This window comes from Lepisosteus platostomus, chromosome 9, assembly GCF_059453375.1.
Source record: "Lepisosteus platostomus isolate fLepPlt1 chromosome 9, fLepPlt1.hap1, whole genome shotgun sequence".
Classification (NCBI taxonomy): Eukaryota; Metazoa; Chordata; class Actinopteri; order Semionotiformes; family Lepisosteidae; genus Lepisosteus; species Lepisosteus platostomus.
The window spans coordinates 26,012,470-26,034,691 of NC_142619.1; the positions used below are offsets into that span (position 1 = coordinate 26,012,470).

General features: G+C 38.1%; 1 protein-coding gene across 5 annotated transcripts in view; it reads left to right on the plus strand.

Annotated features, from left to right (window-relative positions):
* osbpl8 (oxysterol binding protein-like 8) overlaps window positions 1-22,222 on the plus strand; it is a 126,115-nt gene that overhangs the window by 16,383 nt on the left and 87,510 nt on the right. The window contains exon 1 of one of the 5 annotated variants that reach the window (XM_088647296.1): window positions 2,634-2,782. The exons of 3 other annotated variants lie outside the window; for them this stretch is intronic. The gene's annotated coding sequence lies outside the window, so the exon portion shown is untranslated. Of the gene's footprint in view, window positions 1-2,633; window positions 2,783-21,627; window positions 21,677-22,222 lie in introns of those variants that run through there. One more of the 5 variants, XM_088647297.1, reaches the window with a different exon arrangement.

A 22,222-nucleotide genomic window follows, 5' to 3' on the forward strand; every position in this document is an offset into this window, starting at 1 on the left:
TTCCCAATGGTATTAACAAAGTTAACCCGGCGGATTTCTTCAGAATGAAAGTGAAACATGAACCAGAGAACTTAAGGAGAAAATATATGGAGGTGCATTTCAAACTGTGAACAGAATGCACTTCTTTACCCAGAGGGTTGTGGGAATATGAAACACCCTACAAAGCCACAGTTGAAGTTGATACCCTGGATTCTTTCAAGAAAAAGCTGGATGAGATCGGGCTAGATAGGTCTAATGGTTTCCTCTCTTTTGTATGTTTTCGATACAATGAACATTAAAAAAGAACAAGATAATAAAATTGTGGTCTTGACCTAAAGTTTACATGCTCACAGTTTTGACCTGTGGGAAGAACCTCTTTTTGTGTCCTCCATGGTCACAAAATTCCCCTTCACAAAATGTAATATGCATTGCAACAAGAACATAAAAATAAGAGGAGACCATTAGGCCAATCTAGCCTGTTTGGGATCTCATCCTCCTGATCCTAGAATTGAGCTGCATATTTATCCTGCTGCAATCTCAGGACTAACAGCTGTATTCAGAACCTCATGCACCTCTTAATTTTCTATGAACAAAGAAAGAGCAAAATAAAGAGTACTGCCTTTTATGCTTATACGTTTATGCAAAAGTATGTGTGATTATTAATTGTTTTATTGATTTCAATAAATCTTGTCAGATCTATGTAGTTTCCATCCATAACAAGAGATTGTACAAGATAGCTGTTATAGGACACAGGTTATCTGTAAATCCTGCAGGGGTTTTTGCTTAAAAAACAAGCAAAAGACCAAACAAGCAATGAAGGATTAATCTTCTTAAAAGTACTCCATCAGCAAATACCCTCCAGCTCATTAGGCCTTCAGACTCCTCTCTCTTAGCTTGCTAAAGCACATTTCCTGATAAGAAAAACCACATTAGGTTAGAGTGTAGTATTGACCATCCCCAGCGCTTTGGGTTGCAGATGGCATCTAATTAAATTTCATTGACTCAAGTGAGCTTGCAAACAACTAAATACACAAGGTTGAATCTAGCTGATTCACACGGTTGCTGTTGTTAAGTGCCATGGATACTTTGGCTTCATTTTTCTGTAGGGAATCCTTAAATGAAAACATATTTACACTTCAGTAAAGGAAAAATGGTCCTCTTTGGTCCACTCTGGGCTTGTTTCCTCTGAATAATAATTAATTAATAATAATTGCTTACACTTATATAGCGCTTTTCTGGACACTCCACTCAAAGCGCTTTACAGGTAATGGGGACTCCCCTCCACCACCACCAATGTGCAGCACCCACCTGAATGATGCGACGGCAGCCATAGTGCGCCAGAACGCTCACCACACATCCTGTACTGCATTGTTTACTATAACAGTGTTCGATGTTTGTTTGCACAGTTGCTTTGTTCCTTTTATAGCAACGCCCTCTCATATCTCTAGGTTTTACATCTGAAATAATAATAATAATAATAATAATTGCTTACACTTATATAGCGCTTTTTTGGACACTCCACTCAAAGCGCTTTACAGGTACCAACACCAATGTGCAGCATCCACCTGGATGATGTGACGGCAGCCATAGTGCGCCAGAACGCTCACCACACACCAGCTACCAGCTATCAGTGGGGAGGAGAGCAGAGTAATGTAGCCAATTCATAGAGGGAGATTATTAGGAGGCCATGATTAGTAAGGGCCAATTGGAAATTTGGCCAGGACACCGGGGTTACACCCCTACTCTTTTCGAGAAGCGCCCTGGGATTTTTAATGACCACAGAGAGTCAGGACCTCGGTTTTACGTCTCATCCGAAGGACGGCGCCTGTTTACAGTATAGTGTCCCCGTCACTATACTGGGGCATTAGGACCCACATGGACCGCAGGGTGAGCGCCCCCTGCTGGCCCCACTAACACCTCTTCCAGCAGCAACCTTAGTTTTTCCCAGGAGGTCTCCCATCCAGGTACTGACCAGGCTCACACCTGCTTAGCTTCACTGGGTTGCCACTGAGTGTGATTGAGTGCTAATCATAAAATGTGTTCTTTTTTCCTGAGTGTGCAGGACCTTCACTTAAACTGTACACTGTGAAATGAGATTCCCAGTCCACAAGTTAGTCCACAATAATATTTTGCTGTCTATTTCTTAGACCTGCTGCTAGTTTGGCTTATTTCTGCTGCCTTACTGGTGTTGTTAATTATTTCATGCATTTGATATTATCTTCTTTTTTGGAGTTTATATAAGCCAAGGAGAAATTATTTTGAGTAATAAATGTTAACTGCTGATAAAAATGTCAACAAACTAACCAGCATTTTTCATGTTGGTGTTCTCTCTTTCATGTCTTATACATTAAGAGTTTAGAAGGTAGCCTGCTACTTTAGGGAATTGTGTGCAATTTTTCTTCTCCAGAAAACCGCTCTAAATATCAGAGCTTGTGTTTAGTTAATTGTTGTACTTTCCACCGTGCCATTTTATTCTTAGTATTTCCTTGTGCCAGGGCTTGAGTACAGATAAGTTGTGCTCACAGAATTATATTTGTTTAAAAAGGAAATGGTAAAAATAGAGCTCAGACTGGAAATACAATAGCACTGTGTACTAAAGTTCCCTTAATTTTCCAAATGTCATAGTGAAGCTGCCGTGGACTTTGCAGCTTTGTTATTATTAGTGCACTGGTATAGTAGAATAAAGACATGGACAATATTAATAGAGCAGCTAATTTGCTTTCCTAAACCATAGAAGCTTGTAAATGAGAAAGATCTAACATATGCAGTGCCTTGGAGCAAAGAGGTTCAGGAAAAGTAAAAGGTGAGTTATGAAATTGTCAAACTTGGACACATTTGTGATACTTAGCTTCACACATGAAATTTTCACTGCTGATTCATGAAGTTTACAGCAGAGGATTCCAGTGTCATCTCTAGATACACAGTATCATCCAGAGGACCATTTTAAGAAAAACATTAAAAAATATTTTATAAATATATTTTTCACAAATATGTTTACATTCATTGATGAATTTCTCCTACTGGAAGGAAAGGGATTACAATTTTCTGATTTTCTGATTTTCTTATGGTCTGTGCAACCGTTTCACTGAATTAATTGGATTTGGTGGATAAATAGGAAAACGTTTTTTTGCAGTGCATTAATAATACTGTAAAGATTAGATTGCCTTTATTAAACTGAAAATGCAACTGGATGACTGGGGCAATCTCGTGAAGATATAAATTGACTCTTCTAAACGCACTAATATAAACTATTAGTTGTGATATTTAGAGTGAAGGGTTTCAGTTTTGGCATGAAATGTGTCACTCTGTGAACCCGCAGGCTAATGTTTTTTTAATTTTGATGCAATGAGGTGATTAAATGCATGTGGCTTACAAATGATCAGGAAGAAATGTGCTTTTCATTTTTAGGGTGATTTTGATGCCTACCTAATGTCTCATAATTCACACGAGGGCTACAGTATGTAAAAATATATCATACTGTATATTGACTTGCACTCTGAAAATCATTGTAAAAAATGCTTCAACCATTTTTGTTCATATTTCTAGATGATGTTTAGGGGCTTTTGTTTTTTTCCACAGAATTGATTTACAGCATTATGTGATCTCATCATGAATAAATGATAAATAAAGTGCAGCTTTTAGTCTTGCTCTTTCTTTCTGAGATGAAAATGACTTTTTAAGAAATGGTTTCTGCTCATTCTATTTGTTAGTTTGACTAAACAGTAGTTGCTTCACTGGGTAATGCTTAATTGTGAAGTTAATTGTTTTAAATATATTAAAGATCATTGCCATTCAACTTCATGGTTTGTCCTGATTAGCAAAGCATGTGGAATACTGTAGATAATTGCTTTCTGACAGCTGGTACATTCTCATGATTCTTATTGTTTTTAATCAGGGCACTTTTGTGAATAGTTTTAATTTTAAACTCATTTCTGAAGAGAAGAAATTACCTAGGTGCATCCCAAACTGGTCTCCTTAGAAACCTGGCTTAGCTGGTGGAAAATTTTTTGAATGGGTCATATATTCATGAATTGGACACTATAGTTACAAAATGAAGGGACCTCCCTACATAAGATTAGATGAGATCGCTTTACTGGTCATATACAATTCCTTGCATTAGGAATTTGTCTTTTCGCACACCCCAGCTTGCTCTTAATGAGACATAGAGACAGGGAGAGAAGCTTGGGCTCAGAGCGCAAGGTCAGCCATTTATACAGCGCCCCTGGACAATTTGTGGTTAAGGGCCTTCCTCAGGGGCCCAACGGAGTAGGATTCCTCTGCCGGCCATGGGATTTGAACCAGCAACCTTCCTGCCACAGGCTCAGATCCTTAGTCCACAGTGCCACCTCTCTGCCCTTAATATAATTAATATAAAATTAATTCGTGGAGGGGCACTGAAATTGATGCCGAAGAGGAGTTGCCTTATGCAGGGATCAGTAAGAAAACTGACAACTGAACATTGGTGCAAGATCATTTCCAGCAGCCATATCACCCTGCAACTCACAACTGGCAACCCACTGAAGCTAAGCAGGTGTGAGCCTGGTCAGTACCTGGATGGGAGACCTCCTGGGAAAAACTAAAGTTGCTGCTGGAAGAGGTGTTAGTGGGGCCAGCAGGGGGCGCTCACCCTGCGGTCCGTGTGGGTCCTAATGCCCCAGTATAGTGACGGGGACACTATAGTGAAAACAGGCGCCGTCCTTCGGATGAGACGTAAAACCGAGGTCCTGACTCTCTGTGGTCATTAAAAAATCCCAGGGCGTTTCTCGAAAAGAGTAGGGGTGTAACCCCGGCGACCTGGCCAAATTTCCCATTGGCCCTTACAATCATGGCCTCCTAATAATAGTCCCCATCTATGATTTGGCTACATTACTCTCTGCTCTCCTCCCCACTGATAGCTGGTAGCTGGTGTGTGGTGAGCGTTCTGGCGCACTATGGCTGCCGTCACATCATCCAGGTGGATGCTGCACATTGGTGTTGGTACCTGTAAAGCGCTTTGAGTGGAGTGTCCAAAAAAGCGCTATATAAGTGTAAGCAATTATTATTATTATTATTATTATTTCAGATGTAAAACCTAGAGATATGAGAGGGCGTTGCTATAAAAGGAACAAAGCAACTGTGCAAACAAACATCGAACACTGTTATAGTAAACAATGCAGTACAGGATGTGTGGTCCCTGATTACTGTGTACTGAGGGATGTTTAGTATCTGTTACAGTTTAACTTGTCTGTCTAAAAAGTTGCACTCAATCCACACTAAGGTGTTGCTCTGCCTCTGTTTATGTGGATGTGGTGACAGAGGCACACAGTAGTGAGACATAAGAACTAAGATGACGTAAGAAGTTGAGACGTTTCTAGGATGGTATTTATTTCTTAAAGGTAAGTATAATGGGAACCCGTTCATTTATATTCATTTATTCACAGTAGACAGATGGGTCAGAAAGGGCTACTCTGTTCATACTAACAGCAAGGAATATATGGTATATCAAGTGGGTGTGGCCCTGAGTTAGAAAACTGTCATAAGATCATAGGATGCCTTTTATAGGACTTGATTACAGTGTATTATACAGATATAATAATTAAATATAATAATTATAATTCTTCCACTATAATTATAGTGGGTGTGGCCTTGAGTTAGAAAGTTAGAAAGTTAGTTGAGTTAGAAAACTGTCATAAGATCATAGGATGCCTTTTATAGGACTTGATTACAGTGTATTATACAGATATAATAATTATAATTCTGGAAACTCCACTCAATGCGCTTTACATGGTAATGAGGACTCCCCTCCACTACCACCAATGTGCGACATCCACCTGGATGATGTGACGGCAGCCATAGTGCCCCAGAACGCTCACCACACACCAGCTATCAGTGGGGAGGAGAACAGAGTGATGAAGACAGTTCATAGATGGGGATTATTAGGAGGCCATGATTGGTAAGGGCCAATGGGAAATTTGGCCGGGACGCCAGGGTTACACCCCTACTCTTTTCGAGAAACAACCTGGGATTTTTAATGACCACAGAGAGTCAGGACCTTGGTTTTACGTCTCATCCGAAGGATGGCGCCTGTTTACAGTAAAGTGTCCCCATCACTATACTGGGGCATTAGGACCCTCATGGACATGTGAGCGCCCCCTGCTGGCCCCACTAACACCTCTTCCAGCAGCAACCTTAGTTTTTCCCCGGGAGGTCTCCCATCCAGGTACTGACCAGGCTCACACCTGCTTAGCTTCAGTGGGCTGCCAGTTGTACGTTGCAGAGTGATATGGCTGCCAGCCATACAAATTGTACACAGTGTACATGGAGCAGTTACCACATTAGATCATGTGCTGCTTAATGGGCTGCTGTTGCTTTCTACATGCAGAGCCTAGAAGTGTTGTTTGACATTCTTTTGTTGAGATGTGTAGAAATGAGGATTTTACACATTAGCGCTAAATGCAGTGTTTTAATATTGATTCAAGTTACATATTCTTTTTTTTCTAGGTGAATATGTAAGTGAATGAATTTGAAAATGAATGCATTATTTGTGTAACTGGGCCAAACAAAACACATTAGCAGTATTACAGGCCTCCATAAAGACCTTATTTTGAAACTTGAGTTGTGGAGGAAAAGCACTGAACTTTTAGTCAGACCTCCAACTGATATTCTGTATTGTACTTGCGGTTAATGGTAGCTATGGTTTTCCTGGATACAATAGGTGTAGTGTTTTTTGGCCTTTGTTTTCCATTGGAAAACAGCCTGTTTCCAGTTGTAGGGATACAAGATGGTTACAGTTAAGATTAAAATGGAATTTAATTTGTATGGAATGAAAAGGACTGTATTAAAGCAAAGAGTGAGACCATTTTAATCACATGGTGGGCCTAAACCTTGTCAACTGTGTTTGTACAGTGATAGTTCTGTCTAGTTATAGCACATTAATGGCTAACTTGCAAAGGCTATCTCCTTCAAATGGGGTGAAGAGAATCCCTACTACTGTTTCCCTAGTCACAGAGACATTCATGTTGTGGTGTGCAGGATTTTTGACTAAATACCATATTCTTTGTAATTGTCCAGGTGGCAAACTTCTTGTAGTAATTTAGCATTGAATGAATACTCATTAAAACTAATCTGTTTTCCTCAAGTGAAGTTGCTAGGATTATTTTCTGTTTTCTTTTATTATGGCTGGATGAGATCCTTGAATCCGTTAGCTATTAGCAACGATGCAGGATTGATGTGCCAAATGCCCCCCTTTTGTTTGTGATTCTTTTTATATTCTTAAATACCATGAACACAAGTACAGAGCTCTGAAACACACTTACATTTACAGCTGAATATCGGAATGATTGAATGAATGTTTGGAAATGTATTTTACAATAATTATTGAACACAATTATTATTGCATAGAAGGTGTCATTTAGGCACACCATAATCTGTATTATCCTTGATTACTTGGAGTAGCTGTTGTCAGAAACAACATTGTTGTGGCTGTTCTGTTGCTTCCCTCTCTTTACCCTCAACTGCATAATGCCTGGGCATGTCCAGCTTTCACTCTTCCTTATTTTTTTGGGAGTCAAACTGTGAGATTAACTTTTGTGGAGAAAAATAGTGAAGTTAGCTTTGCACATTTGTTTTATGCTGACTAATGAGCAGGAATTCCTGAATGAAAACAAATCTGTAGACCCAGTTATTGTGTTTTATAACTGTCCAGCCCCCAGTCTCATTGCGTGTTCTGTTTAATAACTGTTAAAATATATCCAGATAAAGAAAATTAAACATCTTTTTTTTGGTGGTGTGGCAAACTCATGACAATACAAAAACAAAGGTGGATAAGACCTTAGCCAGTTAAATTAGAGAGGGGAGTTTTGCAAGACCAGATTGAGAACACCTGAATCTGGAGTTTAACCTGAGTACAGTTGCTAGTTGCTTTACTCATCTAAAGGTACCAATGATAACAGGTAACTGGTATTTTAGTGCAGTATTTCAAATGGTTGGTGGTTCTTCCCCATCACCGTACTGTTTTGATTTAGAATTATCTGGTCCAAAGGGAAGAGTGCCCCTTGCTGTTCTGCTTATTACAGCACTTTCTGCAAATCTAAAAAGCTCAAGCTTATAGTTTGGTGTTTCTGCTGTTCACCTATCAATATTCACAGAGTATAGTGTTAGGAGTTTGCTACAGATACATTAAATTAAGATATTGTTACAAATGGGGGGGGGGTTACGAAACTGGTGAAAATCAGGAATTGACCGAGCGGTTTAGTCAATCAGTGAAATAATTTTTCATAATCCCCAGATTTGTATGTGATTTCTAATGATATACCCGAGGAGCTGGTATAAATAGAGGCACGTGAATTCTTTATTCTTTGGCACAGCTTTGTTGAGAGGAGTAATATGGCCAGCAGGGTGATATGGCCAGCAGCCATATCACCCTGCAACTCACAACTGGCAATCCACTGAAGCTAAGCAGGTGTGAGCCTGGTCAGTACCTGGATGGGAGACCTCCTGGGAAAAACTAAGGTTGCTGCTGGAAGAGGTGTTAGTGGGGCCAGCGGGGGGCGCTCACCCTGCGGTCCATGTGGGTCCTAATGCCCCAGTATAGTGACGGGGACACTATACTGTAAACAGGCGCCGTCCTTCGGATGAGACGTAAAACCGAGGTCCTGACTCTCTGTGGTCATTAAAAATCCCAGGGCGCTTCTCGAAAAGAGTAGGGGTGTAACCCTGGTGTCCTGGCCAAAATTTCCAATTGGCCCTTACTAATCATGGCCTCCTAATAATCCCCCTCTATGAATTGGCTACATTACTCTGCTCTCCTCCCCACTGATAGCTGATGTGTGGTGAGCGTTCTGGCGCACTATGGCTGCCGTCGCATCATCCAGGTGGATGCTGCACATTGGTGGTGGTGGAGGGGAGTCCCCATTACCTGTAAAGCGCTTTGAGTGGAGTGTCCAGAAAAGCGCTATATAAGTGTAAGCAATTATTATTATTATTATTATAATAATCCAGGCACACTTGGTTAAAACAAATATTTATTACAATAAACTACACAAGACAGAAAACATACAACACACAAAGTTACATTATATACAGTATTTACAGACAAGGCGTTTCAGAGGCATAACATTCTGGTCACCTAGAAAACCCCAGACTATTTTATTTTGTATTGCTGTACTTATTTTAATTTTTAGTCTATTCTGATGTCTGTTTTTGCTTGTCTTGGGCTGGGCTGCTGTAACACCTCAATTTCCCTTCGGGATCAATAAAGATATCTATCAGACTGCTACTAAGTGCTAAACTCTTAATATGCCTACAGAGGCAACACAAGAGATGAGCTGCCTTCTAACTAAATACAAAGCAACGTGCAGTTAAATCTCGTTCTCTGCACCCTGGATGCCACAAAATAAATGGGAGCCTATATGCCTATATACCTATCTATAAAACCTAATCAGGAAAGACGTTTCTAACTGAGGTATCTTTTACCCAGGAATCCCAAGTTCCCTAAAAACACTGAATAGCATGATCTAATAAGGTTCAAATACTGCTCTCCTTGTTTCTTCCTTCTTCCTCCCCTTTTTGGTTTCCTCCCTGAGCTCTATAATGTGATCTTATATTGTCTCTTTCTGTGCTGCTCTTTGCCAATCATTAATCCACAACTTCCCTAGGTATATTAAGGTTAACTTTACAATTGTTTCTGCTCAAGGGACCCCCCAGACATCAGCAAACATCCTCTCTGCTTTGAAGTTAGAAGTATTTAGTCCTCCTAGTGTCACAAACTTTATCGAAAATCTACGATCTAAAGCTGTAACAATATAAGACAGACTGCAGTCTTGTATGATAAAATCAGTAATGTACTGGTAGAGGCACATTTCATGTGAGGTTTACATTTTGATTGAATAGATAAGGGATTTTACATTATCCACCTACTGGACATTAGCATCTACAATAAATACAATCTTTTGATCTGACCTTTCTGAATAATAAGAGCAAAGTAAGCAAAGGTAAAATAACCATTGGGCAACTGGGATTATAACATGATGTGCTTGGTACTACTGTATATTGTCAATGTGTACAATTAGTGGTAAAATAAAGTTTACAATTTTAGTACAGCAATCTATGAATGAGATAGTTGAAGACAAATAGATTGGGTTGTATATAAATGGGTGGCTCATTTTTTTTCTGCCTGTTACTTGCACTCTTTAAAATCTTCCATTCTGCTATTTTGTTATTTATTGTTATCTCTTTATTCTCTGCAACAATTAGTATAAGCCTCTTGGCCAAGTCAACGTTATAGAGGATAAATCTGTACTTGGATTTAAAACCATCAATTAAACTTCTTGTTAGAAAATTATTGGCTAAATTAAAGATTATAAATGTATTATGCTTGAAACACAGAACAGATATAGCACTAGAATAAGTAAATCAATTGCTAGAAGGCAGTAGCTTAAATTGTTAATTAGGAAAATTATGAGGAGAAAGGAAGCACTTTGTAAAATAATTAAAAAGAACACCATTCAGTTTAAGAAATTGAGTAAAATAAATTGCATACACTACCTAAAAAAAGAAAATTAGAAAGGCAGAGAGAGATAGAAAAGAATATTACGATGTAGTCTAAAATACCGTAAATAAGGCAAATTAATAGTACAGTGTATCGGATACAAAAATGGTAAACAGATGATGAAAGGGAAATGGTTAATATAATAAATGTTTTTTGATTAGGCATTTAGAAGGGAGAAATCAATAATGTACCTTGTACTGAGCAAGTGCAACGTTCTATAATAAAATGTATAAGCACACAAGAGGCAGAGATATTACAGCCTCTAGACAGACCCTGATGGTATTCTACCAGTTGTACTTAAGGAAACAAGTGATGCAATTCATAGACCATTAAGAAAGATAAAGAGTGTGGGGAAGCAACACATTAAACAAACAGAATATTAGAACATCTAATTAAAATTATACATTTAAGTCATGTGATACTATGCTAAAATTGTACCATAAGAGCCCATTTAGAATATTATGTGTAAATGTAATCGCCACAAAACAACAATGTGTAGCAACTCTGAAATCAGTCTGATAATAGCAACCAGATACATTGGCAGGCTAAGAGGAATGTTCTGCACTTACAGGTTAAACAATCTTTAGTTACAGTTAAAAGAACTGAGAAAATAGGTAATTTTGGGAGCATTTAAAAGTAAATGGCTTATGATCACTTAACCAAATCATTTCAAAATGTGCAACAGATGGCTCCTTTTGCCTGAAACCATTATTGAACATCATAAATATTAGTCTTTTCAAAGTAATCCACAATTAAAATATTATTTACATGTAAACTATTTGTGCACTTTTCTTGTTATTCAAATATACTCCTGGTGTGTGATCTTCTAATTCACACATCGCTACATACCATGTGATATTTAACCATAAATTGCAGATTACTGGAAACATTCTCTATTGTATCCTAATGTTGTGTGGCCTTAAAATTTAGCAGCTAAACCCTGGGAAGATGAAAGCATGCATCTTAATGCTCTAAATTATAGATTAGTCAATGAAGCCTGTCCTTCTCATTATCGGTTTCTTCATAAGTCCTCCTGAGTTTGAGATGCTTAAAAAGTGTTGATTGGTCACATACACACACAGACGTTGAAGCACCCTAGTGACTTGCAATATAGTTAGGAATTAGTTGTGGTTAGTTTCACAATGAAAAAAAAAACATTTTAGCTCTGGGGCTTCTTCAAGTGTGTGGAGGAGAGAGGGGAGGAGAGAAATATGAAGCAAAGGACTGAGGAAGATGAAAGAAATGAGAATGAGTAGGGAGATGTGAAAGTGCTGGCAATTTTACAAAATAAAGGAGAAATATGAAAGGCAGCAGTCTATAAATGTATGGGAGGTTTAAAAAGTGCCGTCATACATTGAGTACTTGGGGAATGAGAGGCAGATTTATGAACAGTTTTGGCTTTTATGTGTTTCTAAGAGAAAAGGTATAAGAGTCTTTGAATTCCTGTGAAAAGACAAAATGTTGGTGTAATCATGTTAGTGAAAGTAGTCAGCTTGGAGAGTTCTTTGCAGCTTTTGTAGAGTAACAAAGTGCCTGGCGTGGATGGTGGCTGTGGACAATTATGAGAACGGTGTTATGAGATGAAGGTACATCTGGAAAAAAAGGTTCCAGCTGAAGGGTCATTCACAAAGTAAAATTTGAAGTTTTGGTTGAATACCCCGGGGATAGACAGGGTTAGACAAGGAGGAAGGAGTGGTGTAGGCAGTTCTGGATGTGGAGATTCTCTGCAAGGTTGACATTCTGAAGTTCAAGGGCCAATGCGTGTAAAAAGGATCGCATTGCGAGACAGTAGGCAATATTGTCATACAAACACATCAAATGCATACATATAAAATTAGCTAGGATTCATCTCGAGATTGAGGAATTGGGGCAAATGATGTACTGTGATAAAACAAGTTCTCTTACATAGTTTTTCTGTTGACATGCTCATGGAGAGGCGTAAATTGTATAAATCTATGTGTTCTAAAATAGAGCGTGTCATAGGAACTTTTCTGTTTGTCCAAAAAAATATACAGTAAACCCTTGGTTTACTGGGCCAATGGTGGGGAAGGGTTTTCCGTTATTGCTAAATGTCAGTTAAATAACAGATGACGTTTATCAGCCCCAAAACACACTATTGTATGAGAAACAGTATATATATACAGTACTGTGCTTAATATAGATGCTCACGTAGGAAGCTGCGTCAATGTGCGAAGCCTGAAAAGGAACAGGTAAAAGTTCATTCCGTGCTGAAAGGTAAAGAAAAGAAACACTATTTAGGCTGTGGAGCCTTCAACAGGTGTCAGGCTGAAGGCTTCACAGCAGAAACATGATGTTTCTTGTCTTTGTCTTTCAACATAGAATAAACCTTTCCCTGTTTCTGGACTACAGTATACTTTATATGCTTTCTGAATTTTTTTACTTGTGTTTTTAGCAATTACAAACAACACAGTCAATTGTGCCCGTGCCTTTTTTTATCATACATAGACAAGATCTTTATTTCAAGTGTCATACAGTTAAAAATATCTAAAATTGTGTATCGCAAATGAAGCACAAACAACACCCATTGTAAGCAAGCAAGGGTGCCACTGATAATCCTGGATTGTAAAACTATGCCATAATTATTTTAACTTATTTTATCATTGGTGCATTTGGCCATTATTGCATGGAAAGTCTGTTTTTTGTGATTTGACCTGTTACATTTTTTCTGTTAAATCCATAGTCCGTTGAAGCGAAGGCTGTTAAACCAAGAGGGTTTCCTGTATATTTATCTTGCTTGCATTTTAGAAGATTTTTGATTGATACTGAGGAGTTCAGTTAGTTTTCCTACATGATGTAGTCTTAGCGATAATGGACCTGCCACAGGAACAACACTTCGCCACTCAGTCCTTTATTATCAGTCTGACTTGCTGCCTGTGCTGGTATCAAACTTGTGTGATTACAGATTTATTGTTTTTTGTGCTCTTCAGGAGACAAATTCACTAGAAATACCTACATGTAAGAAATTTTTCTTTGGTTATATCATAGTAAAAATGTTTTTATTAAAGCACAGTAAATTTGCAAAAAAGCATGGAGAGGTGGTGTAACATTAATACAAACCTCAGGAAACCTAGATATAAGGAATGTAAATGCACTTTTTATTAATCCATGGTAACGCTACTATATTGCTTAGCAGGTTTATATGGGGAAATTATAAAACTCGTACCTCTTTCTGTGGTGTGAATAAACAAATAATAAATTATGAATTCTGTGTACTCTGCTTTGTGTTGTTGGGATTTAGCCTGCACCATATATAATTCCTTCTTCAGTCCCTAAAACAGATGCTCTAAAGGAGTGTCAAGTGTGCTTTCACATACATTTCAATGAGAAACAATTGCTTTTGATGTGAAAAAGAAAAGCTTTTTCTTGACAGCACGTTCTGTGACACAGTACTAGAGATTCAAACTATTATAGATAATAAGTGGAATAAAATAGGGTATTTTAGCTGTTTCAACATCAAGTAGTGTAAAGACTAAACCATGCTGAACCGTGAAAGAAATAAGTGGCATTTCCACTTGGTAATGACTGTTATCCGCAGCATTTACTTTGGCACAAGTCAGTGCAGTAATAAGTTTCAAAGTACTGTATGTGTGTAATACAATTAAGAAAGCCAGCAGAGAATGTATGAGAGAAATGAGTGAATCGGTTTGTTTTTTTCTAGATGTTGCCATCGTCCTTTGGAGTGGTATGCTTTGAATTGGCTTTCAAATTTGGAAAGGTTTAGTTTCTTTATATGTGAAATACATCACTTATACGGCACATATTTTTATAGTTAGAATCAAAATGTGGTCTATTGGCTGCAACTGAAATTAAAACATTTCCTTGCAGATATTTTTGAATACTGTACACATGCTGATGAGATTATGTTGTGGATGTGCCCCAAATCTTCTGTAGCAATTACATTTAAGCATGACTGTATATTGTAATCTCTTTTTTTCCTTTCATTTGTCTTCAAAGTGTAATGCACAACCCTGAAAAGTGCAGGTGATTCCATGCCCAGTCATTCAGTCATGTCAGTCACTGCAGCAAATTCAGTCTGATCTCCCGAGTGTGATGCACATAACAGTGAGCAAATAACTTCCTGATAGGACTAAACACCAAGCACTTAATTTTTCTTCACATTGGTCATTTATGTTGCCTTTGCATCACTGTACGGCTTTTCTTTTGTAAGCACTTCAGTAACACTGTGTTAAGGACGCAGAATACTCGTGCTTTCTCCAGATCCCACACTTGTTTTCTTCTCCCGTTACTGCCAAGAAGTCCACTCTGGCTTACAGTAACTTGTTGTTTAACATGTCAAATGACTGTCCTGCAAACAGTGGGGCCTTGTTGTGTTTTGTAAAGGCATGCGATCTGGAATGACACCAAAGGGAAAAAAACAGGTTGGATCTGCTGGAATGGAGCTGTTGAAGTCCCGCTGTCACTTTTCCTACACAGGCTGAAAACGGTCCTTTCCAACCCTGCCATAGAATGCCTTAGCCTCAGTCGAAACATAATCCTTACGTACTGTATATTTCTAGATTGAAATGAATATATGTTCTTCATCCTCTTTCAGGTGGCCTGTGGAGCTTTTGTTAGAAATTGCTTTCTGCTCTGCAGGTCCTATGAGATGAGCAGTGTTTCTCACAGCATTCGGTTCCTGCCAGCCTTCAAAAGTTCCGGTATTTTTAGAGCTGCTTGTGGGATTTCTTGACTTCTGACTTCTTAGATTACATTTTACAGTTACAGTTGTATTTGGTAGTATGTGCAGACTGTTGCAGTCTTTCCCTATCCTTTTAAATGGCTTTTTTTTCTCTAAATAACAAAACAAGTCATTTTGTAAAACAAAAAGCTTGTCTTATGCTGTAGAGCACATCTTACTCAGCAGTCCTTTTAAATAGTAGTCCTTTTCCTGGTGTGTGGTTGCTAAGACGGTAAGATTTGGCCACTGGTATTTATATGCTTTGTTCTCGTGTCAGTTCCGTCTTAGGAGAGTCCTTTCTTCTTTTTTGACAACAAATTAAATATGACTGTCGTCGTTGGTAGACCCACCCAGTTTGAAACGGCCAACTGTGTGTTTTTCACCATAACAGTACACAGAAGAGAAAGAGGGAGTGTAGTTTCGGTTCTAACACGTTGTGGGGCAGCACAGTCCCGTTCTGGAGGTTCAGTTCTGACTGGATGAGAGGTGGATCCCCCCCAGGAGTAACGACAGTACTGCACACCTGCAAATGCATGGAGCCCTGCTAGCAGCCCTGGTTACCCAAACCACCCTATTCTTGGCAGTGCTCACCCACTTATGTGCCACCACCTGGGGATTCCCTGTCACAGTCAGCTAGGGACATGGCCTAGGCTTGAACCCATGATCACGGAGCTCCACTTGTGCTCAGGCAACCTCCTGTACTGGCTGAGCCAGTAGTGAGTCATTCCTTCAGAGTCTGTACTGCTGATCATGCTGACTCTTTATGAAATGTGCTTTCCTTTTTTCAGTGACTTCACAAAGATACCTTGATGTTTTCCTTTTATTTTCAACAAAGCTCACATACAGTCATTAAAGAGCAGTGAGATTAAGAGAACAACAAAAAAAACACCATTAAATAAAACAGTATGCATCTGGATAAATGTATTACTTTTAGGAAGAGAATGGATTTTAATCAACTGGATTAAAAAAAAAATCTGCTACTGCCCCATGAAAGGCTTGGTGAGATTCTGGCGGGGAAGAAAAGATCTTTCATTAAACTATGGTCACCTCTTACAGAGTATTTGCCAGTAGAGTTAACGGAAATGCTGCTTAAGGGTCAATGTGTGTTAAGGTGGAATCCGCTTGGGAGGTCCACGGACTAGGGAGGGATGCCTGGGTTTGGAGAGGAGACAGATGTAACTTGATGCTTTCAAGTATTACAGAGGGGAGGCACACCCTAGCCTGTGTCACCGAGGCAACAAAAGGAACTACTGTATACTGTTTGAAGTGTATCTGAAGTTATTGATTCCTGTATCAATCTTGAATCATTAATCACCTCTATTTATGTTATTCCTCTGTAGGGTGCTTTCTTTGTTTCATATACTAAGAGACATTAAAATGCAAAGCTGTTAGTACTGGAACCAGTAGAATTTGTTCTTAATGCCAGCCTGGATATTTATTGAAATCAACACTCTCTCGGAATATACAGTACCAGCTCACCTTTTATGTCATAGAAGATACAGTACTTAAGCATGTCAGTCTGGAATGGTATATTCCAGTGAATTCATTGAAACTAATATACTGAATAATGACTGAGAATGCACATTGCAGGAGCCTCTTGCAGATAAGTGAAACATGAAAGGATGCAAGAATACTGCATTGATGGATGTACACAGTGGCAGCCTGTTGTCAGCTGGTATTTTTCTTTGTATTTCTATGTATTATTTCATTACAGTTCCTTTTATTCTAAGGCTCTTATGATCCAGCTAATGCCTGTTTTTAATACATTTTGATGTAGAAATAGTGGGACACTATGATGGGCTCATGATGGAGACCATTTACAGTACCAGGCATGTGGTTTACCAGAGACAGATACGGTATCTGAGTGCTGAATCACGTTGGGCCCGACAAGCTCCTAGCTTTCAGACAGGAGAGATTTATTTTTTTCTGACAATTTGTAGTGGCCACTTCAGTGGATAAGAGGTTTATTATGCTGGCTTGCTTGATAAGGTTAATTAATGTTTATTTACAAAAGGCCTGTTCTCCCCAATGTCGGCTGTTTCCACAGAAGAGATGCATGGAATTAAAAAAATAAATGTTGAAAGAAGTTATTAGTGAAGAAGTGTAGAATATAAGCTTGGATTTATTATTTCTAAAAACTAAATCTAATAGTATTTTTTCTATGACTATGAATGATTTTTCTTTTTCTAAAAAGCAGGAACATCATGCTTTTTTACTCGGATAAACCGGGATTTTTTTGTTTTCATTATTACTGAGTGGACTTTTGTGGGTTTCTGGTTTAATCATGTAATAATGGATATTTCTATTGAGGCAAAAAATAAGATATCTTTGTATTGTATGTGTCATATGTCACAAGTAATTAGCACTCATCTACTCAGTGTATATCTTTGAACTAACTTACCATTATTAATTTAGCTTGTTTAAACAGGTCTGACAAGCATTTTCCTTCTTGGTACCTTAGTATATTCTTCCTTTGCCACTCTCCTGTTATTTATGCTTTATGAACCAAAATATTTACTGCCACTATAATCAGCAAATATTTGATTAAGTTTCGCAAATCACAAATACTCTTGAGAGTCACCACGGTGAACATTGCCACCTGCTGCACTGGAAAACAAGTACTGTACATGAAATGTTTCCGATTTTTTTCGAAATTGACAGGCTCCCTTACAAAGCCATGGTCTGCTGACATTAAATCTGCAGAAAGATACAATAGGTCGGTAAAGTAAATACTATCCCATTCTCTTAGACTTTTACTCCTTTGAAGTTTTTTGTTTCGTATAATTTTTGGTGTTTTACTTTGCATGTTGTTTGTTCTTTGAAAAGAACTGTAAGGAAGCAAATAGTAGGGTGACATTGTTTAGTTTACCTTTGAAATAAACAAAAAAAGGTTCCCATATTTCTGTATTAAATATCGATGCAGTTAAAGTACACAGCATGGTCAGTCTGGACTAAGGTTGTGTGGTACCTATGGGAAAACCAGGGGGCTTTGTGAGCATATGAAAACTGTGCTACCTGTTAACAGCTTTGTCAGAGTTCATGGGTAAGGAGGATTCAGCTCTAGAGCCAAGTAAATCGTTTCACTTCCAGCTGAATAGTCTTCTAACCAAAATGATATAGATTCTGCTTAATGAAGACTAGGTAATATATAGGAAGACATTTATCCTGATCAGTTTGTTGTAAAGCGGAAGGTTTATATTTTAGCAGTCTTGAGGACTAATAAATTTCCTTCATCCATGGGGATCCATATCAACAGTGTTTTGTCCGAACCACTAGTAAAAGCACTTAGATTAATTGCTTAGATCTTTTATTTTCCAGAACTTGAAAAAGCTTTATTAAAAGGGCTTTTACTGAATTGTAAAATGGTAAATGATTTTGATTCTTTGTTAATTGAATATAATTCTGCCTTCCGAAGCAGAAAGAGATGTAACCTGTTCTGCACTGCAAGAAGTGTTGCAGCAAGTCCTTATTTCTAAATGCAGCAAAATTAGACAGTAGTGATGCAGGTCTGAACAGTCACATAAAACCTGTTATTAAATCTTGTGAATGCTATTTCTAATTTAAGTGTGCCATTTTCCTACTACTGTATTTACTACACCTACACATTCACTTAATAGTTACTCGTTTATGGTTGTCCATCTCCCCTCTCTTTATTTTTGCTGTTCTCTAATCAAATCTCAAATTTTATTACTTGAATATGAATCTGTCTTGGGTATTTCCTCAAACTTTACTTTAAGGACATATTTTGTTAGCACAATCTCATCATGAGATCATAAATTCTTTTGTCTTGTGAAACAATGTATCAAAATTGGAGGCAGACTTCGGGAGTGAATAGCTGCTTCTTCTAAACATGTTCAATTTGGAGTTGCTATGAGGTCCTAAAATCTTCCCAGAAAACACGTCAGTTTCTCTCTGTCAAACACACACCAGTACCTCTCTGCAGAATGTTCATTTGAACATGATGCATATCTGTCGTGATGAATGGCAGCCACTGCATGCATTTATTTTAATTCTGGAGAAATGAGCAACATCATCAAAGCACAAATATTCTGCCATCCTTCACTAAGGAATCTTCATAGCCTGTATCTTACATATATAGATTGTTTTTTCTTCTTAGGCTGTGTACTACAGTATGTCTTTACTGTTAGAACAATCATAACAACATCAGCCAAATGACAAATGAGAGAAGGGCATTCTAGGAAAACCCATTCTAGAGAAGCACTCATCTGGATTATCCAAAAATCTCACCCAGCCATTTCCTGATAGAAAAGATAGGTATCTTTTTTCAGTACTTCCACATCCCTGTGCCAATATCTACTGCCAGTGCTTTTGAGGATTTTGAATACTTGCATCAGGTCCTCACATACTGTAGTCTTTGTTTCAAACTAAAAAGGTTCAGTTCCTTCAGCCAGTCAGTGTAAGACAAACCCATTAAGCCTCCACATTTATGTGGTAACAGGGAGTTTCTGATGGTTTCCTCTGGTTAAAATTGTTCTTTTTAGTCTTGGAGCTCAGATTCTAGCTAAATAACATGAACATTACTATGAGAGCTTGCTGTTTTATTTATTTTGGGAAAATCTGATTTTCTACACTCTGGAATCCTTAGACTAAAAACATTCTCTCCCAGTTTAGGTATGTGTTTTTAGAACAGAGACATTGATTCCCATTTGGCATCAATGTTGTAGGAAGGAAGATTTAGTTCTGAGTTTTTTTGGCCTGTTAAGGTGATGCATGTCTATCCTGTTTGGTAGAAAGTTAGATCCAAGAATCTCATCCAACTGTTTTTTGAAAGGAGCCAGAGTATTGTTTTCAACAATATGGCTGGGTAGCTTATTTTACACTCCTACAACCCTGGGTAAAGAAGTTGTTCTGTTCTCAGTTTTAAATGCATTTCCATGTAGTTTCCAATTGTGCCCTCTGGCTTGTGTTTCACTGCTCTTTCTGAAGAAATCTTCAGGATGGAATTTGTTAGTGCCTTTGAGTACTTGTATCAGGTCCCTTTGTAATCTTCTCTGTTCAAGACTAACAGAACAGAACTTGTCAGAACATTCCCATAAGCCCCAGATAACCATATTATAATATGAACTAAGCAAACAAACATACATCAAATTATAAACAAACATACATTAATAGATAGAAAGATAACAATGTGCGTTCTTCATTTTCCATGTGGCATGAATGTGATTATTAAAAACCCCTTTGAAGGGAGTTTTTAAAGCTTGGAAGTAAACTGAATGTGAATTCTGTGTAAGAAAAGGTACTCTAATGTACAGTACGTTTATTTTGGGACAACAAGAAATGGCCTAAAGGAATGAATAAATTACATAACATGCAACATTACACTTTTAATATCATTGCTCTGTTTCTCTTTATGGTCTGTCACACGCTCTGGTGGAATTAATTTCTCCTGCATGCTGACCTTTTCTGACCCTCCTCCAAGCTGAATTTCTAGTGAATCTCAGTGACGTTGCATCTTAAACAAGATTACTCTAAAACCTATTGTAATCTCTTCTGTCTCGGCGTTAATGTAATGCCACTATTTTAGAATGCATAGTGCCTTTTGGAATGATTAAAACCTATTCTTGGTGCACTGCTGCCAAGTGGTTTAAAAATAAAACTACTGTTTCCTACACAGAGTCACAATCCTCAGTCATGCAACTCTTTTACAAAAGGTACCTACAGCATTTGAATAAATCTATAAATAAATAAACAAATGATTTGGAAAAAAAACAATATATATTTTTGAAGCTATCAACCAGCCTGTTTCCGGTAACTGATAGCATGTTACAAAACTGGATCATAGTTTGCTTTATGCGAATATACAGTAATAGTGTGCTGATTATGTTGATCTGAAGTTCTACTTGGCTCTGTATTTTTGATTTAATTAATGCTATTGACAGTCTTTGGTTTAAGACATGACTGATGATTAAAAACAAGAATAAAAGGAACACTGCAGCCACAGATGGTCATGGGGCGAATTTTTTTGGTGTTGCAGAAAGTACATGAACTATAATCATCAATCTGCAGGCTACACTGTGTTTTATTTTGTCATGCAGTCGTTACATGTGAGAAACAGATCAGTGGGCAAAATTTCATACTCCACCAAATGTCAGCGCTTGCTTTGGCATTTGACCCAGTTTCATCCGAGATGAGTTTGCAAAAATGAATAGCAAACTCCTGAATTAACAACCTGTTTATGTAAGAATTTGCATGTTACTATACTGTAGTTTATGTTGGTCTACATGAGTGTGTATTTGCTAGAGTGGCTGTAGGCGATAATGCAGTTAGTCCCAGTCAGGCACTGTGTCTGCAGATGCCTCTGCACACTCCCCTCCCAGTGGGCTGTACCTCCTGCTTTTTGTGTGGTTGCCAGGGAATATGTCAGGAGTGCCAAACTGATTAACTTAACCCAGCCACTTAGTCACTTTGCTCTCCATGAAGGAAAACCTGGATCAAACCTGGATTCAGGGGTAAGAAAGGCAAATAAATGCACTAAACAGCAATTGCATTGAATTTATTACACACTCGCTGGCTGGTTTTCTATGAATGCTTGAAACCCTTGAAATGTAATTGATTTAATCTTCTGTAAACATATTAATTAAAAAAATATATGGAGAAAGTCAAATATGTTGTGGGTTATCTGTGGCCATAGTTGTTCTGCTTGACAGTTAAACTTCTGAGCGTGGCATACTGGCCTTGTACAAGTATTCATTATGGGAATTTTAATGTTGTACAAAGTCTTATTGAATAGTTTACATCACCTACTGATGTGTGTTCTATAGCTCTGGGTTTTGGAGCCAATAACAAGGTGTCCAGTGGTCTATAATTCATTGTCTAATATAATAAACGTTTTAGACTTCAGCCTCAATGTACAGTGTATGGCTCTTATAGGTTACAGGTTTTATTTCATAATACTGAAGATCTGAAATTTTGATCCAGTAAGCACATCAATGATGGATGTGTCCTTGATGTGTTATGTAGCAACTGTTAGAGCCATTTATTTTCTATCCCTAGTT